The sequence below is a fragment of the Suncus etruscus genome, chromosome 13, assembly GCF_024139225.1.
Source record: "Suncus etruscus isolate mSunEtr1 chromosome 13, mSunEtr1.pri.cur, whole genome shotgun sequence".
NCBI classification, from domain to species: domain Eukaryota; kingdom Metazoa; phylum Chordata; class Mammalia; order Eulipotyphla; family Soricidae; genus Suncus; species Suncus etruscus.
The window spans coordinates 56,836,640-56,847,568 of NC_064860.1; the positions used below are offsets into that span (position 1 = coordinate 56,836,640).

The following is a 10,929-nucleotide window of genomic DNA, read 5'->3' on the forward strand; positions in this document are numbered from 1 at the left end:
GTCCTTTTAGAATTAAAACATATGCACAGTTCATTGATATAGCTGAATGATAATAATTCTGACACCAAAATTCTAAGTAAAGTTTTTATGCAATGAACAGAACAGGTCAAGTACCAGGGATTTTGCTTATTGTTAACACATTTGCTAATATATTGATCTGGGTTTTATTCCTGGGACCAGGAAACACTGCATGGCACCCCAAACATAACTGGTAGGAGCTGCTAAACTCCCCATCAATATTTTACTGCCCAGCTTCAACACATATAAAATTTTCTTGATAAGAAGTCCTATTAGATTTTATGATTTGAAATATTTAAAAAATACCAAATTATTTGTTGTTAACATGATAAAATTAAATGAATTCCTAAAGTACTAGAAGATCCTTGTCATAATCTGATACAAAATATTAAGGCAAGCAGTAATTAAACAAAATGTTCGGGGCAAGGAGCATAAGGCATCTAAATATCAACATATGTTTTACAATATGCCATTATAAAACACAAAATACGAAATAGTTGAATAAAATACAATGCATAGAATTAAATGTAATGCATGTATTCATAATATGCAAAACTCTTTAGCTATTAAAACTAAACTATAGTATTTCTTAAAATTATAGATTTATTCCTAATGATATACAATATCAGTTCTTAAATTCCTCATGGTCACAAGATGTTTTGTACCAAAAGAATACATTAAAACAGGAACCATATGAGAAGAATATCTCTTGAAATTTGATGCAATTTTCCTGAACCAAACAGAATCAGGACACTTCAGAGATACAGTATGTATATGGTACAGATTTCTTTCTAGACTACAAGCTTCTCTTTTATCACTCATCTCATTTGTTGCTGTATCATTTTGCTCCTTTTTTTACATCTTCTCATCTAACAACCATTTATCTCCTCAGCATCCAATAACAAAGCTGATTTTTTTTCAGACATCAACACACTTAGCAAAAGTATTTGCCTTTCAAAACTACTCTTATATAGATACAGATTGAAAATGGGAAAACTTATTTTGAAATAATCTCAAGGAAAACTCAACTTATAAGAAATGCCTCAATGCTCTTCAGTCTTCTGCTTCTTTGTACTTACCCTCTTTGTACTCCCTTTAGTCAATATTCAGGATCAGAGTTAACCTACTCCATTGTATTCTAGCTGACCTTCTGAAAATAAGGCATAGACTCAAGAAAAAATGGAATGAAGAAATCTTTTTGTTTTGTTACATTATTAGCTCTTAATATAATTGATCTTGATATGTTATGTATTTAATTGCTTAGGAGAGAATAAACTATTTATTTTCTTGATATTAAGACTACCTAGGTATTTAAAGTGAGTAGTTCAAAAGAAATTATACTGATTCATAGATTTATTTCTATGTACAAAATGATATTACCATACTCTATGTCACTCTATGCAAGAAAATTTATGACTATAAAATAAAAATAAAGTATAAATAAAAACAAAAGTTTAAGTGGGACTGAAGATTTTTACATATGAGAGAACTGAAGTTGAAATTCTAGGTAGATATTTTTAAAATACTTCAAAATATATTTCAATCTGAGCCTCCTGGTGTGTAAGAAAGATGGTGCTATTAGCACACACATATATTTTAAACATGCAATTAAAAAGAAACAAAACTGTGTTAACGTGATATAAGGGATCAGGACATTGCTCATTAGTAGAATAACTTCTTGTATGTGTGATAACCTGGATTTGAACTTTGTAGAAAGGAAGATTGGAGGGATGGAAGAGAGGAAGGTAGGGAGGGGAGGAAAGGAGAGAGAAAAAGAGCAAAGAAGGAAGGAAGGGAGGAAAGAAGGGAGGGAAGGAGGGAGAAAAGAAGGACTAAGAGAGGAAGGGAGGGAATGGAGGAGTGAAAAATGAAAAAAAGGTGAAAGAAAAATAGCAAAAAAGAGGAAGTATAATAAAAATTAGTAACATAACTAATATAAATAAATTTTATTATTATTTTTTTATTTTTGCTGTACTGGGGATTGAAGTCAGGGCCTCCTGCATGCTAGACATATGCTCTACAACTTTAATTTAATTTTAATGTGTTAAATATCATGCCAATTGTTTTATATTTTATTTAATCTTCACAGCAAGTCCATGTGGTAGACTGATTTACTATTTTCATTTTAGAGTTGATATAAAGAGGATCATAATGTTTAAGGAGTCATTAGAAAAGGAAAAACAATTTACTGAATTTAAGACAAAAATACTGACTTCAGGCAAGATTATTTTGAATATTGATCTTTGCTCTTTCCTCCTTGCTGTGCTTCTAAACGACCCCATGTGAACAAAATGCTAATCCCGTTCCTAACTTCACAGACTGTTCAGGATAGGAAATGTTTAAAACAACTGAGAAATGGGGCTGGAGAGATACCATGGGGGTAGAGCACTAGCCTTGCATGTAGAAGGACTGTGGTTTGAATCCTGGCATCCTAGATGGTCCCCCAAGCCTGCCCAGGACAGATTTCTGAGTGTAGAGCCAGGAGTAACCCCTGAGTGCTACCAGGTGTGACCCACCCCCCAAAATAAAAACAAAAACAAAAACTGAGAAACATACAGTAAGCCACATTATTTGGTCTATCACTTCGATAACTTAAGATTATATGAGCACACTATGATTTAGATTATATCTTTTGAGATTCTTATTTCTAAATCAGTTCAAATTTTAAATAGAAAAGAAGAATATGATCTTTAAAAATTATTTATAAATCTCATTTTATAATAAAACTCATAATTTCCACTCTTGTGCTCTGTTGTGAGAGATCAAACAGTGACAATAAAAGAACCTGGGGCCTCACACAGGTCTGTTTTTTTCTCTTTTCTTTTTTCTTTTTTTTATTGTCCCCCATTAACAATACAGAACAGGCAAAGGGCCTGGTTTGAGGGTGCATTTACTGTACCTCCTCTATCTATACAGTCAGTGTAAAGAACACAGCCCCTGTGGTAAGCCTTGGGAGGCCTTTTCTTTTTTTTTGAAAATAAATATATATATAACCCTTTATCAGTGCAACATTTCCATCACCAATATCCCAATATCCCAAGTGTCCATCCTCCCCACCCCACACTGGACTGTACTCTAGACAGGCTTTCTACACACAGGTCTTGTACAAGCTCTATCCCTTAGGAATTTCTCCCTAACACATTACTTAAGCATTACATAAATTACATTACTTACACATTACATAAATCATATTATTTTTATCTCTTGTTAGAATAAAATTTCTGCCGTTTTATTTGCTACTCAAGGTACATATTTATTAAATGTGTTCTTAAAAGAAATGGACTTAATATCAAAGATACTTAAGAAAAATAAAATTAAAATTAGTAAAAAAAACTTGATAGATTATGTATCATGTTCACAAGTACTTACATTCGATGTTTTCTTTATGTTACAATGACCACAAAATCTGTCACTTAAATCATAAATTAACAGGAGTCATAAACATAAAATAATATTTTGATAAGGAAATATTTCTCATATCTTCAGATGCATGATTTTAGTATTTTTTCTCTGAAATAGTCTAGTCCTTTTGGATTTGAGAGGAGGGCATTGTGCTTATATCGCAATGCTCCATGCTTTCTCCTTTCTCTATCTCAGGAATGACTCCTGGTGACACTCAGGGAACCCTTTAGGGTGTTATGAATTAAACCAGGATTTCATAAACAAGGCAAGTGAATTATCTTCTGTCATTTTTCTCAGGCTCTTTACTTGGTCTTATAATGACCAAGTAATGGTTACTTTTAGAAGTATAACTTATCTTTTTTAATTCAGCATTAATTTGTTTTGCAAAAGACTTTCCTCTGAATATAAAATGATACTCTTAGAGTTCACAACTTATTGATATGCATAATACCAAGTTCATAAAGTTGAGTGAAGAGGACTCCTGATTTTATTTTACTATTCATGATCCATGAATATAGACATAAATATAAAATTGAATAAATTCTACTTTTTATCGAGTTGATGAATTGAAACTGACTTTGTTTGCCTTTGATGTATATATTGGAAAATCATTCTGCCAAGATCTTTGCACTCATCATTAAAATTATCGTTAGTTAAATTAGTCACTGATAATGTTAGTAACAACTTTTTTAAGGTAGCATGAAAATTGTTCATAATAGTACAAAGTTGTATCTACATATGAGATATATTTTAAATGAACTTATTAAAAATTCTTGTGGGTTTTGAGATATATAGTACAGTAGGCAAATCTCTAGCTTTTCATAAGGCTGAATGTGAGATCAATTTAGTATTAGCCTTATGCAATGTTATTATAATTCAGAAAATATGGTATTACTTTTGTGTTTTGAGGATATTAAACCTGATATGAAGTAATTTTCTTGACTGGAATAGCTTATCATAACTGTATTTATTTATTGATCAAGCAAATATATATATATTTTTTTTGGTTTTTGGTTTTTGGGTCACACCCGGTGACGCTCAGGGGTTACTCCTGGCTATGCGCTCAGAAGTCGCTCCTGGCTTGGGGGACCGTATGGGAAACCGGGGGATCGAACCGCTGTCCATCCAAGGCTAGCGCAGACAAGGCAGGCACCTTACCTCTAGCGCCACCGCCCAGCCCCTCAAGCAAATATTTTATAATATATGACAGTCCTTTGGAAAGTAATTTTAGATATATGAGGAAGTAACTAATTGAAAGAGATAAGTGAACAGAAGTGAAAGAGAATTTTTGCCACTTTACATGCTTGGGGATAGCAATGGTTTCCTTCTCCCAATTGTGTTTCGAAGATCCCTACTGGCAGATTGTGATTAAAGATGAAGGGTGGAAGATGCACTGTGACTAAGAATATGGTGCTATGGATTGCCTGGACCACTTTTGCAGTACTCCAGATTCTCCTAGAGGTGCATCTTCTAATGCAAGGAACTATATGATGTCAGAGATCAAACCATACATAGCTGTATTTGACTTATTTCTGGTGCTCTCTCTCAAGACTTCATCTATGATTTATAAAACTATTTACTGAATACTGCCATCATATCCTCATCACCCTTTCATTATTCAATAAGAATTATATTAAATATTTTCTTGCAGGGTATGGGAAATTTTTTCTTAGGTCTTTGACTAAATGCTAGGAGTAGCATATAAACTGGGTAGGAAAACATATAAACAAACATTTTACTTCATGGGTTTAGAGAACTGTATATACCATAAATAAAATAGTTATATACAAATAAGACTATTATATATATGATGGTGTGAATATATATTATATAATTTATTTAGATATATTGATTGTCACATGGTAAGTATATTGATTTGCATATTAAGAATATGTGTATATAACACAATGGGCATTTTATATACATATAGCTATATCTATATGTGATAAAAATTAAAATGATCTAAATCTCTGAGGGAATATGATAAAATAGTTTAATATAATTAGTTCTAGATAAATTTTTCATGAATGGGGACATAACTCAAAATCAGAGAAGAGAGGAAACTAGTGTTATTCAGCATAAAATTTCACTCTGAACCTTATATGTTTTCAGTTTAACAATTCCCAAGCAGAATATTTTAGTGACATTTTTTTAACTTATAGTTCTTGGATACATTTTTTTAAATTTACATTGTATGTCCTTATGTTGTTAAATTAAAAATTAGTATGAAACTAAAATTGGATTTAGTAAACTTTATCCAAGTTTTATCAATTTTTGGCATGTGAATAATCAAGATATTCATAAAGTGCTATTTTTGTGACTATAGCCATGAATCTTTCCATTCTACTTAATGTGCATTGTAAATGTATTTTTCTGGTCAAATAATCATTTATTAAAAAGCAAATAAGTAGAAATACAGTAATTACATTTACAAATGATATAGACTTTAAATTATATACTAAATATACAAATAGTTACTACTCTTTAATTGAAATTTAATTATTTCAGATTTAATATTATTTCTTAGAAGAATTTTACCTTTAGTTACACAAATATTACATCCTCATTTCATAGCTCAGGAAGAGACAAAATATATTTAGGTTACAAAATATAGTCCTATATTCTTATTCCCATTTAAAATGAATAAATGCTAAATATATGACTCATCTGAGAAAACTTAATATGCTTTCTCCTTCAGCAGTTAATTTAAGAAGATCATGGAAAATAGTTTTACAACATGCAGTTTAATGAGTAGAAAATTTCTTCTATCATTTTCATTCATTCAAACATTTTATCATCACCCCATGGTTGCAAAAACTGTCATTTAAAGAGAAGTAAAATTCTGCTATAGTATAATTGTTTTATAAAATAGCCATAATTTTATAGGAATATTAGTAAGATATATTATTCTAATTTAATTCCATATTAAAATATTCTTATCTCAAGTCATTAAATTATACCACATGATATGTGAAGTAACACTTATATACAAAAGTGAATCAATGGCCCAAGAAAAATAAATAATCAGGAAAAATATTAACAAGACCAAAGAACTAAGATTAACAGTTCTCTTTTTTTAGTACATAACAGTATGACTAACTTAAATGTCTTCAGACTATAAAACTATAAAAATTTTGGTTAAATTATAATTATTCAGTACTTAAGTAGATATTTTATTTTATTTGTTTCTTAACCAATTGTTCTATAGCTATTATATCTGTAAATTATACATAACAATTTTAATAAAAATTTGTAAATGATTTTGCTTATGTACTAGATTTTAAAATAAATAGAAAAATATAAATTTTAGGGACTGAGTGAATATGCAGAGCTTAAGTCATTGGCCTTGCATATGGCTGTCTCTGCAATTTGAATTCTGAATTTGCACGTGGTCGTCTGAGTATCTACAAGAATTATCCCAGAGGAGATATCACTGATTAAACCCTGAGCACTTGCAAGAAGGCCTACAAACAGAAATAAACACTTATATTTCTGTAAATTATAATTGCAATATTTGCCCTAACATATTAAATATACGCATCATTCCTGAGTACAATTTAGAAAGTACATTTTAAAAATAATGGGGCAGGAGCAATAGCACAGTGGTAGGGAGTTTGCCTTGCACAAGGCCAAACCAGGACGGACTTCAGTTCGATCCCCAGAGTCCTATGTGGTCCCTCGAACCAGGAGTGATTTCTGAGAGCATTAGCCAGGAGTAACTCCTGAGTGTCACAGATTATGCCCCCAAAACAAAATAATAATGATAATGATAATAATAATAATAATAATAATAAAAACTTAAAAAATGGGGCCAGAGCGGTGGCTCAAGTGGTAGGGCCTTTGCCTTGCATGCGCTAACCTGACAGCAGTTTGATCCACAAGCATCGTATATGGTAACCCATGCCAGGAAAAATTTCTAAGATCATAGCCAGGATTAACCCCTGAGCTTCACTGGAGTGGCCCAAAACACCAAGTAGTAGTAATAATAATAATAATAATAATAATAATAAATTAAAATAATGTTTATTATGAAGGTAAAGCATTCATATAATTAATTTTTATTAAATATGGAGACAGAATGAATAACATGATATAAAAGAGGAATTCTGTATAAAAAGTACAATGATAAACTTTATAAAATAATTGAAACAACAAAAAGCAGAATTTGATCACTAAAATGCTTTTATAGACTGTCATCTATTGCTTATCTATCTACCTATCTACCTACATACCTATCTATCTATCAACCATCTATCTATCTAGGAATTGGTTCTTTTCTTTTTCTTTTTTGAAAATGAAGGAACTATTTGGGACAGGGGGCTAAAATGCCATCACACACGTTTAAGAAAGCTATTCCCAGAATTCCTTGATTTGGGTGGAACTTAATAGACAAAGAGAAATAGACAGAGCTTACTAATGAGTCTACATAATCTTTTCTTACTGCTGTATGTCTTAATTATATCATACTTTTTTGGTCTTCTTCAAAAGGAAAAAATGGTATCCCCACATTTTTTGTTTTCTTTGTATACTTAATTTCTAACATCATTAAAAATATGTGGCTTCTTTGGGAAAAGGTTATTATTGTTAAACAAAGAGCTTAGGGATAAAAGTAAGTAAAATTCATTGAAGATAAGATTAGAACACAAAGAGATAGAAGTCTCAAACCAGCTGCTCATTATGAATCAACACTTTCAGCTATCTCAAACCCTTAACTCCACTATTAAAAAAATAAATAACTGCCTTTTAAAACACCCAATGTTTTACATTTGTTACAGCAGGAATGGTAAACAGTTAACAACTTTACCTCATCTATTGATTTACCTTCAACAGTACTTATTTTGTATTTTCATTCCTCTTCTACATCATGAGTCTATGACCAAAAGTTTTACATGATTGAGGTTTCTTTTTTTATTTTTTGTGATTTTTGGGTCACACCCGGCAGTGCTCAGGGGTTACTCCTGGCTCCATGCTCAGAAATTGCTCCTGGCATGCACTGGGGACCATATGGGATGCTGGGGTTTGAATCGATGACCTCCTGCATAAAAGGCAAACGCCTTACCTCCATGCTATCTCTCCGACCCCTACATGATTGAGGTTTCTAAATATTATTGAATTTTGTTTTAGAATTTTAAAAAAAGTTCCTTTTTGAGGTGAATTTATATAGTTATAATTTTAATACTACTATACCCATATTACCTATGCCATAATGCATTTATTATATTTTGGTGGTCACCGTTGACCATGTTCAAAGGTTACTTCTGATTCTATCTCTGCTAGGATTTACTTCTAGTGGTAGTCATTGAACCATATGCTATAACAATGATCAGTCCCTACTGGCTACCTGTTAAACAAGAAACTACCTGCTGTACCGTACCATCTTTTAAAAAGAACATTAAACCTGTTTAACTGCTCAATTTGTCTCTGAGTATTTATTAATCACTAAATTAGAAAATATGTTGTTTACAGCACCAAAGTGATATTATAACAAGTAGTGGGGAGAGACTAACACAAAAAATAATAAATACATTAAAAATAAATTAAAAAATTAAGTGTGTAGTTTACTTTTTTCTTTAACTCTCAAGCTAAAAATATATAGTAGTTATTAAAGGGTATTTCAATGCTCACTTCGGCAGCACATATACTGAAATTGGAACAATACAGAGAAGATTAGCATGGCCCCTGTGCAAGGATGACATGCAAATTTGTGAAGCGTTCCATATTTTAAAGGGTATTTCAAGTGTATTGTATATATATTTATTAAACTTGAGTATATTTATTTAGGAATTAAGAGTAAGAGAAGTAAAATAATGTGTCACATTTTCCAGATTAGGATATGGGTGATTCTAAAACAAATCATATATTTTATTTATTTATTTATTTGTTGTTTTTTGGGTCACACACGGCGGCATTCAGGGGTTACTCCTGGCTCTGTGCTCAGAAATGGCCCCTGGCAGGCTTGCGGAACTGTATGAGATGTTGGGAATCGAACCTATGTCCGTCCAAAGTTGGCTTCATGCAAGGGAAACACTCTACCGCTGTGCTATCTCTCTGGCCCCAACAGATGATATATTTTATATATATGTTATATGTTTATAATAATATAATAAAATAATAAAAATATTTTGATGAGAAAAATTGTATGTATTATATAATACATTTTTTATTCCTTAAAACTAATGCTTTTTGTAAGCATTTATGTCATTAATTATCTTCAAAATTTTCATTTAGCAATACTTTTTTCAAATTTTTTTTTATTTTTAATTATGAGAACAAAGATGCAAAGAAAGAGGACAAGGTAAAGTTACAGTGGAAGGACAAACACCCATAACATAATTCTCAGGAGAAGTCCCCTTGCTGATATCTTAACTTTGAACTTTTATCCAAAGAACATTAAGGTAAATAAAACAGAATCCATGTACAATTACTTTGTCCCTCAAGTCCCCAGATAGTAACACATTATAATATTTCTTAACAGCACACAAGGCAATCTAAAGCCATAAAACTTACGTAACTCCTTAAACATTAGAGGCATAGTATTTTTTACATTTTCATGAACATGCATATTAACTTAAGTTAACCTCAAATTTTAAGTGTTTTTTTTTTAAGGATTAGAATCAAAGGAGCACAGTAAAAACGGTGTTAGAGTGGCAATTGTTGTTTGCATAGGCCCACCAAAATATGAGGGGCATGGAAAGGAATAACCTTGGCCTAAATACAAAGAGACCCTACCCCTGAAGTTTCCTGGCATAAGACCAACTCTAGGCTCCAGGCAAGCTAGATCGTCCAATCCAAGACATTGTGTGTAGTGCAAACACACTTTTATTTTTCACACAGTCTCTGTTGTTGGTATCATGTTTCTGTATTAAATATCCTGAAATATGCACATCCTACATTGATGTCAGGATGTGGGGCATCTTCTCTTTTCACCTCACCATTAAAGGGCAATGCAGAGAGCCCTGTCCTGTAAGCACGTCATTGTTGTTGTTATGTCTTCTCAGTGTTAAGGGAAGTCTCTGTTGAGCAGGTCGATGTCTGAGCAGTGGTAGGGTCTTCCGTGGTAGAGGATTGCTTCCAGGTGATATTATAGACAAACCTGGATGTTTCGTGGATGGCTTCCCTGGTTCATGGGTGAATGGAATGGAAAATGCCCTTTCTTCTGAGGCCTGTGCCAGGTCGTTATGTCAATGTTCAGGGTGTAAGGTCCCTTTGCACTACAAGATTTGTGTGTTCCAATTTCTATTAGATATGATCTTATTTGTATGTATAGTATTTTCCCATTTTAATGTGCCTATGCAAAAAAGGAGCAATGCCACGTGGCATTATTTGCGCATATGGGGGACATAAGAACAAGTCCAATAATCCCCTGACATGGTTCAATCATAAGCATCAAACTGGGGGACTCTTTCACCAAAATTCCTTATTGAAAAGCTCATAAAGAGAAGATAAAAAAGTGGTTAGAATTGTCACTGTATAAGAGAATATTTAGTAAGACTTATAGCTGTCAGAGAA

At 32.0% G+C, this 10,929-nt stretch overlaps 1 non-coding gene and 1 pseudogene across 1 annotated transcript; one reads left to right on the forward strand and one right to left on the reverse strand.

Annotated features, from left to right (window-relative positions):
• Window positions 1–2,853: 2,853 nt before the first annotated feature.
• Window positions 2,854–2,977, reverse strand: LOC126026422 (uncharacterized; annotated as a pseudogene).
• Window positions 2,978–9,037: 6,060 nt separating this feature from the next.
• On the forward strand, window positions 9,038–9,144 carry LOC126026675 (U6 spliceosomal RNA). Its single transcript, XR_007501899.1, has one exon. It is a non-coding gene; the product is annotated as a U6 spliceosomal RNA (small nuclear RNA).
• The last annotated feature ends 1,785 nt before the right edge of the window (window positions 9,145–10,929 follow it).